The following is a 9713-nucleotide window of genomic DNA, read 5'->3' as shown; positions in this document are numbered from 1 at the left end:
TGGGATCGACAGAAAGGGGTGTATGGGTTAAGACAAAGGATTGTGGAGACCCAAGTTCTTATTTGCAAAGGAAGCCTTCAGGTAAGTAGGCTTCAGAGAGAATAGGTTGTAAAGTGTTTCCTATCAGACTTAAAGTCTGTGTAGATGTTAATGCCAAAGAGCTATTAGATTAGTGCAAAGGTAACTGCGGTTTTTGCCATTAATGTCAAAAACTGCAATTACATTTGCACCAATCTGATATAATGAGTCATGATCGACCCACACTTCCCATCATGGCCTGAAACAGTCTCTCAGGTTAAATTTTAAAAGAGCCCTGGCTGAGGAGGAAGTCCGTTCAGATGACTGAGGGGAACCTTCGAATTTTATTTTTTGTTTACACTTACTAGAAACTTCTCATTATTTTATTCTTTTGCAGTTTTATGAGATGTTTATAAATTTACTTTGCTTTGTTGTAAGTAACAAAGCAAAAGTAGGAGACAGGTTGGTATGTCATTTTCTGGACTGTTCCATATTCCAAATCTTTATTTTTTTGACTGAAAATAGCTTTCCCTTTCCAGGCCTCACTGAGATTTCAGAGCAACATAATGTGGATACTGAAAACAGATATATGACCTCTTGGGTGTTTTCCATATTTCCTTTCTGGCACTCAGAATCGTATAGCGTCAGCTCTGCCATGAAAACTTAATATAAAATAAATGTTGCAGAGCTAGGCGTGATGGTTCATGCTTGTAATCCTAGCTACTCGGGAGGCTGAGGTGGGAGGATCACTTAAGCCCAGGAGTTTAAGGCCATAGTGAGCTATGATAGTTTCACTGCACTCCAGCCTGGGAACAAAACAAGACGCTGACTCATAAAAGAAAAACAACAAAAACCAAAGTGTTGTGAACCTGTATACCCACATCTGTTCTAAAGATCACTGTGACTTCATTATCAAGCAATTGCCTGATATGAAGCAAGTGCTTAATAAATATTGTTTGAATAACTGAATGAATCAATACAGTCCTAAAAAGCAGACTTACTTTATCTCTCAAGATTTTTGTTGTAAACATTTCTCCTTTTACTCTGTCTTCTTTACTTACATTTTCCGTTTCTAGGTCTAGTTTCCTCTTCAGCTATTGTTAAAAGTATGCCAAAACTGGAATTTATTTTCTTGTGAAAAAAGATTAAAGAAGTGAATCCACATAAAGTAGAATTGGCTGCAAAGAAGAGATACAGCTGGAGATGAATCATGGGTCTCCAAGACCATGCTCACAATTGACGGTTCACTAGGAGGACTCATAGGACTTAGGAAAACAATTATACTCACAGTTCTGGTTTATTACAGCAAAAGAATATATATTAAAATTAGCAATGGGAAAGGTGCATGGGGCAAAGTCCAGGAAAAACCAGGTGTAAGCTCCAGTGTATCCTCTCACAGTGGAATTGCACAGACATGCTTAATTTTTTAGCAATGATGCATGACAACATATGCAAAGTGTTATTAACCAGGGATGCTCACCTGAGCCTTGGTGTCCGGGATTTTTACTGGGGGTCACCCTTACAGGCATGCAGTGCCTGTAGGGTTGACCTCAGCAACTCAGACTCAAGCTCCTACCAAAGCACACGTATAAGGCATAAAAAAACACTCTTATCAGAACAGAATATTCCACAAGTGCAGAGGACAGTCCTGAAGACCAGGCCTTTCTTGGGATAGTGCAGGGTCTAAGCAATCAAGGTCTGCTGAATTATTCACCTTTTCCTGGACAGAGAAAGATGATTGTTTTAAGGCAGGGATGGTCATGGTGGAACACCCTATAATGTAGGAAAAAAAACTCCTTTATGCTTCTTTTGTTATGGTCCTCTACCTACAAAGGACATCAAATAGATGTTACTAATCAACTAATTGGCTGATTAAAACATGACACAGGTTTTCTTTTTAATGACATAGTTTAAAGGGAGGAATACACTATAATTAATCAGCCTTTAACCTGCTAAAATAGATCTAACCCAGTGTCATCTAAGGTCACTCTACTTCATAAAGTCTGTGAGATGGAAAGCATCCTTTGACATCCAGAACAGGCTTGGCTTTCCAGGTGTTGCCAGGAGCTGGCCTGTTACCTCTGTCTAGACTTTGGAGTTACCCAACTGAACATAAACAATTCAAAGAACGTGCAGGTCAGACAAGGCCACTCTGTGACTATTGAAGGATCAAGACAAAAACACAACCACTCTGAAATCATGTCTGAACAGAGTATATGCATGTTGTTGAAACCACAAAAATGGCCAAACGTCCACCTATTTTGGCTAAAACAACTGACTGCTGCTTCTTTCCTAATTACAGATTTGGTATGGCTCTCATCTTTCCTTCTAGATAGGTTTAAAATCTCCAATCATAGAATTACTCCTGATTTCTGACAGCGCCCAACCCAGAGCAAAGCCCAGTTCCTTATACCAATCCAAAATCACCTAACACAAGCCCAAGTGCTGTAATGAGGTCTTTCTAATACCCTTTTACCAAGATGTCTCCTAACTCCCCATGGTATGTGTTCTCCCTCACTTCAATGAGTAATAAACCCAGTTTGCTAAAACCTCTGGCCTCTTGGTTGTATTTGGCTGGAAGGCACTGACATTTGCTTTGAGCTTCCATTCCTACCTCTCCTAGAAAATCTAATGCCTTCTTCAAAATGTCCAAAAGTCTCCCCAGGGGCTTACAGTATCAGGGACGTCTCAGGTTCTGAGTATTTCCTTTCCGTAAGGAGTTCAGTTCATGGGTTCTCTCAGTATCATTCTTGATCTCATTCTTTACATATTTGTCTTGCTCTGTACCATATAAACAAGATGAATGGTGAAACTTTTTTCCTACATTTCTAGCCAAAGCAAAACAAAACAAGACAAAACACAGCATTTTTTGGCAAGCTGCTCTAAAGTATTCAGAAAATGTAGGCTTCATATATCACAACAGCAAAAGCAACCTCAAATTAAAATTTGTAAACTTCGTTCTGAGTCTTTTGTCAGTCTATCATGTTACCTGGCTTTTCCTCTCTTCTCAATTATTTTTTTTTCTATTTTTGAGACAGGTTCTGGTTCTGTCACTCAAGCTGGAGTGCAGAGGTGTGAACACTTGTAGCCTTGACCTCCCAGGCCTGAGAGATTCTCCCACCTCAGCCTCCCAAGTAGCTGGAGCTACGGGTGTGTGCCACCATGCCTGGATAATTTTTATTTTTATTTATTTATTTTGTAGAAACAGGATCTCCCTATATTGCCCAAGCTGGGCTTGAACTTCTGGACTCAAGTGATCCTGCCACCTCAGCCTCCCAAAGTGCTGGGATTACAGGTGCGAGCTACACGCCCGGCCTCTTCTCAGTTTTCATTGCTTCTCATTCCCTCCTCCACTTGTGCAAATCTTTGCTCATTTGTAATGTAGTGACAGTATTACAAAATGCTGCATAAGTATTCTTTCATTTATTTGTCTGATTTTGCCTGTGTCCTTGGGGACTTGTCTTGAATATAGGTGGCTTACCAAGGTATTTTCCTAAAGGAATGCAGTTATCATAAGAAGACATTTGGTGTCTGGTTTATTTTTATTTTTATTTTTTTTTGAGACAGAGTTTCACTCTTCACTCTTGTCACCCAGGCTGGAGTGCAATGGCACGATCTCGGCTCACCGCAACCTCTGCCTCCTGGGTTCAAGCAATTGTCCTGCCTCAGCCTGCCAAGTAGCTGGGACTACAGGCGTGCGCCACCACGCCCAGCTAATTTTTGTATTTTTAGTAGAGACGGGGTTTCACCATGTTGACCAGGATGGTCTGGATCTCTTGACCTTGTGATCCACCCGCCTCGGCTTCCCAAAGTGCTGGGATTATAGGCATGAGCCACCGTGCCCGGCTGGTGTCTGGTTTTAAATCCCACTCCACCACTCTTTTATACATATAGCAGAAAATAAGATAGCCAACCCATTAGCCTATTTATAACATAATATAAAAAGTACGATTTAACTAGTAGAAAGTCAAATTAGGTTAGTAAAAAACGTTAAAAAAAATTGTTTTCTGTTTTTAATCAATATAAGTAAAATTTTGATGCTGCAAAAGAAATAATACTTGAAGATAAATCCTCTCAGCAAGGCAATTTACTTCTATAGAAGGGTGAGGCTCACAGATGGAGCAATGTCAGCGGCACTTGGACAAGGTGGGAAGTGGTACTTATGCCCGACAGGGGTCTTCCCTACTGCTGTGTCCTATTGGCTAGGGTTAGACCACACAAGCTAGACTAATCCCAACTGGCTATTTTAAAGAGAGCAGGGATCTGAGCTGGAATGGCAGGATGGATGTTTTGGTGGGAAGGATGGTTATGGGCAGGTCAGAGCAGGCAGCCAGGGGTGACTTGGTCAAAGAAGGTGACTGGAACAGGTGATGGGAATGAGTCAGGATGGAGCTGGGGGCGGGGGTGGGGGGAGCAAGCTGGGGGAGGAACAGATGTAAACTACTGATTAGAACTGGTGGAGAAGGTTGTTTACTGGAATTACAAGGAAGTTAAACTTTAAAATAGAGAAAGAATAAGAGAGCTGAACATACTGACATACTGATTCTTTGGAGAGAAACTTGGGGTTCACTATAACAAACAGATTGACCATCATCCACTATATTTGGTCTGTAAGAGGAAAATTACACTTTACTAAGAACATCACAATTATTGATCTTTTGTCAAATGCATGTTTTTCATATAATGTAGAGTTTAAGAAAGAAAAATGTAATGAGATCACAGGTCGGAAACTTCTCTCACGTAGAACTTTTAGAACATTATCAACACATTAGTCCTTAACCAGGAGTTTTAGTTTACACCAAGTCATCCCACTGATTTCAACATGAGCTTGGAGCAATTAGGTTATATCACTAGTGATAACCTAAGTTCACTTCATGATATGGATATCCTGACATCTAACTCAATTCATGACTAAAGTAATTTGAACATTTCTCATTTTAATGATAGTCATCATTATATGATATACTCTCTGGGTTTTCTAATACCCACTGACAATATTATATAATAGATGAAAAGAAAAAATAATATATTTTCAGCTAGTGAATAAAAGAAATGACAACCTGAATGAAATTGAATCTAGCATAATTTATGATGAAACTTTTAGCACATTCATCTAACTAAACTACCGGTTTCTACATAAAAGTCTTTGGCATAATCACTCAGGATTTGTAAGTATAATGGATATTGCATGCCTAAAACCCAAATAGGCCTATATCATTCCTAAAGTCTGTTAACAATTAGATTTTTCTCCAGAGAACATTTATGTTATTAAAATAATGTTATGTATAATATTACTGTTTTATTAATGGCACTGTGACAGGGTTACAATAGTATTCACATTTACCATTTTTTGTACAGTGAAGTAAATTCTTTACCAATAGAAAATAACTTCATCAATCTTAAGGAATGCAATTAAACTTTAAAAAAAATTGAGATTTGCTTAGAACCAAATTGCTCTTTGCTAATCTTTAAAGAATGTCAGCAAGAAGAGAAGAAATTCATATATTACTACCAACATTTATTGAGTCCAAACTTCTTTTTTTTTTTTTTTTTTCAAAATTAGAGATGAGGTCTTGCTTTGTTGCCCAGGCTGGTCTTGAACTCCTGGTTTCAAGTGATCCTCCTGCCTCAGCCTCCCAAAGTGCTGGGATTACAGGTGTGAGCTGCTGCACCTGGCTTGAGTGCCAACTTTAAATGAGTTACTTCCATTAATTTAGGTAACCACTCTGTGAGGCAGATTCTATTATCACACCCCATATCACAGGTGAGAAAACAGGCTCAGACGGGTTAAGTGGCAACAACTGTGAATGAAGGTGGATTCAAACTTGGGCTCTTGGATTCTAGAACTAGTGGTCCCAGACCCTCCATTACAAGTATGTGATATAAAAATATCTGACTGTGGTATGCATACCACTGGAGGTATGCAGAAAATTTACAGGGATATAAGATAATCAATATCCAGATCTTAATTTCTTATGTGCTATTTCCTAGTATCTCTTTTCCTACTCCTCCTTTCACATTAAAACTTCTCTCACTCTACACAAGAAATACACAGCCCTCAGCTTCCTAAATCTTACTCTGGTGCATTGCCCAGGGGTAAAAGCCCCAAGAGTGCCAAAATTTCAAAATATTGTTCTCTTCTATAATGGTATGATGGTAATTTTCCTTTAAAAACCTCAGCCACAATTATCCGCTATTTTTAGAGAATTATTATTATTTTTTTTTGAAGAATCTGGTGAGAAAAAAGACAGGGGAGATAAGTTAGAAGTTAAGTGATAGAGGCTGGTCTATAGCCAATTATTCCTATCCTGAGATGGCCAGGTGGAAATGACCAAGTCAAATCTCCTTGTAAACATGCAAGGTATATTCTGGTAAAAAGAGAATGGGGAGTCCTTGTCTATGAAACGCTTTTTAGTAGGGTACACCTGGTCTGTCTAGATGGCGTAAGGTAAATAAACCTGGAATTGATGGATATATTAACACATGGAATGGCCCAGTGGAAACTGTCAGTGTCCACCATACAATTATTTCAGTACAAAACAGAGATAGTTCCTGACTGAAAGAGCTCCATCTGCTTAAGTGATCACTGTCATACCTTACTCAGAGACCTCACCTGCTACATCTAAGCCAGAGCGTGTTCTAATGAATTTGGGGAAGACCTAGGGAGCTGGGTTAGTGGTTTTGGATACTGCCATTATTTTCTTGTGACGGGGTAAAAGCTCTGATTCTTGTCAGTCTGATTTGATAATTCAAGCCTTGTTTTACCTCAGTAAGATATACTAAATGTTAAAAATGGTTTTTCACATGTTTCCAAATATAAGTCATTATTTTCTGCTGATCTCAAGCACCCCTTGGGCCTAAGCAGATCCAAGTTTTGTGATGGTTGCAGCTTTTACAGTTTGGATGGCCTTCTGTAGGAAATGAATAAAAGTGAATTTAAAAATTATGAGTTTTAAAAAGCTGACAACTACTACAGATACCACAAAATCCAGAAAAATAACATCATTCTATCATTCAGGTGCTCAGCACATCCCATAATACTTTTCCCTACCTTTCTTGGTTCTACACTCTGATTGCTTCTTCATATGAAAATGATTTTGCAATATATTCCACAGAGAGAACAGATAATTAAGTTTTTCCTCTAGCATGGTTTATCAAGATTAGGTTTTTAATATAATTTAGGAAAACTTAGTTCAGCTTCATAACTCAGTATTAAGAATACTGCAAATTTTCACAATTGTTACCAAATTTGGAAGGACCACTAATATAGGTTTTGCCCAGGTACTGATGAGCAAACCAAATCCTTTGCTTGTACTTTTCCACAGATTAGCTTCCAGCCCCATCCACTTTACACCTTGTTTCTTCCCCTCCCACATCCTTCTGGTACTGGGCACTGCAGGACACAAACAGAAAGCAATATAATGCCTGACCAGCGTCTTTCTATTAGGGTGCCAGGTAATTCTGCAGTCAGTAGTACAAATATTTCTAGAAGTCAGCACTAGACCACTATGGCCAGCAGTAACTTAACCATACATGGAAGCTACTGTGAACATAAATATATCTCATAAAACAAAAATTAACCACATTGACTTGATTACTGCAGCTTTGTAATAAGTTTTGAAAGTGGAATGTGTCAGTCCTCCAACTTTATTCTTCTTTTTCAAGACTTGTGTGTGTGTGCATGAGGCTATTCTGGGCACTTATATTTCCCTGGATTGTACGAATTTTAGGATCAGCTTGCCAAATTCTGGAAAAAAGTCATTTGGGATTTTGACCGGATTGTTTTGCCTCTGTAGGTCCATTCAAGGAGTGCTGCCATCTTCACAATATTAAGTCTTTCAACCCTTTAACATGGTTTGTCTTTCCATTTATTTAGGTCTTTAAGTTCTTTCAGCAATGTTGTATCGTCTTCAGCATGTAAGTCTTGCACTCATTAAATTTATTTCTAAGTATTTTATTCTTCTTGATATTATGAATGGAATTAATTTCATTTTCGAAATGTTCATTGCTAGTGTATAGAAATACTATTGATTTCTGTATGTAGATCTGTTGTCCTGAATTCTTGATGAACTCACGTATTAGTTCTAACAGTATTGTAGTAAACTCTTTAGGGTTTTCTATACATAACAATTTTTTGTATAGAAAGTCTACATGTTTTAAATACATTCATCTTTATGGCTGTTGGAAATTTTTAAAATTGTATTTAAATGTATATACTTTTTAAATGTAAAGAAGTAGAGTAGATGACTAATAAAAGATTTTCTTTTTTTTGGTGGGGGTGGGGAGGGACGGGATCTGGCTCTGTTGCCCAAAAAGGGGTGCAGTGGCACAATCTCAGTCACTTTCCCCAGCTCAGGTGATCTTCCCACCTCCGACTCCGGAATAATGGGACTACAGGTGCACACCACCATGCTGGGCTAATTTTTTTTTTTTTTTTTTGTATAGATGGGTTTAGTCATGTTGCCCAGGTTGGTCTCAAACTTCTGGGCTCAAGGAATCCTCCTACCTTGGCCTCTGGAGTAGCTGGGACTACAGGCATGAGCCACCAAGCCTGGCCAATATTTGCAAGACTAAAGAAATACAACATTGGGATACAATTTCACAATATGGAATGGAAATATTAGTTCAAGAAGAAAAGAAATGAAGTAAAATTTCTTTCTGTTAAAAGCTTGTTCACATAGTTTTAAAAATTGATGATGTTATATATTAAATTGGTATTTAGATTCCACTGGCTACATTTAAAAGTTATATAACTTTTACTTTAAAATGTTAATTTACAATAAAACAGAAGTTGCCTCTTTTGCAACTATTTAAGTCAGATGGGAAATTTTGATGGTCAACCCAAAAATGTGGAAGAACACAGTCACAGTCTTTTGGGATTCCTTTCGTGGTATAAGAGCAAAATCATTTTGAAACCACTGTATTAATAAATTAATATATTAATAAAGGTTTTGCCTTTTGGGATGACTTACTGCTACCTTTCTGAGATTTGAGGGAAGTACCAAATGGCTCCCAGATTTAAATTTAAAACCCTCTTCCAGTCCAATAGTCCCTGTCACTAATTAATCTTGATTGAATTAATCTGATTAATTCATCTAGAATAAGTCACTGAAATCCTTAGGAAAGTCACTTAACTGGTCTTACGGCCAAGCTGAGTGGCTTATGCCTGTAATGCCGGCACTTTGTGAAACCAAGGCAGGCGGATCATTTGAGGTCAGGAGTTCGAGACCAGCCTGGCCAACTAGAGGTCAAGCGTTGGAGACCAGCCTGGCCAACATGGGAAAACCCCAACTCTACTAAAAATACAAAAATTAGATGGGAGTGGTGGTGCACGCCTGTAATTCCAGCTTCTCTGGAAGCTGAGGCATGAGAATCGCTTGAACCTGGAAGGCAGAGGTTGCAGTGAGCCGAGATCATGCCACTGCACTGCAGCCTGGGCAACAGAGTAAGACTGTCACAAAACAAAACACAACAACAACAAAACTGGTCCTAAATGCTCAGGGAAGGTACATACTGCTTTTTCTTTTTCTTTTTCTTTTTTTCCCTAAGGCAGGCCTATTGAGGAGTTACAAGTCTTTCATCTACAATATTTTACTTATTTAAAAACACTTGTCAAGAGAGGTAAAGTATGTTCATCTTGATTTTTCTCTTTTAGCCTTCCATAATCCTAAATGGTATTGGCACAATTACTTTTG

The sequence above is a fragment of the Aotus nancymaae genome, unplaced genomic scaffold (genome assembly GCF_030222135.1).
Source record: "Aotus nancymaae isolate 86718 unplaced genomic scaffold, 86718_ANA_hifiasm-v0.15.2.pri h1tg000043l, whole genome shotgun sequence".
NCBI lineage: Eukaryota > Metazoa > Chordata > Mammalia > Primates > Aotidae > Aotus > Aotus nancymaae.
Note: the sequence above shows the minus strand (reverse complement) of the source record.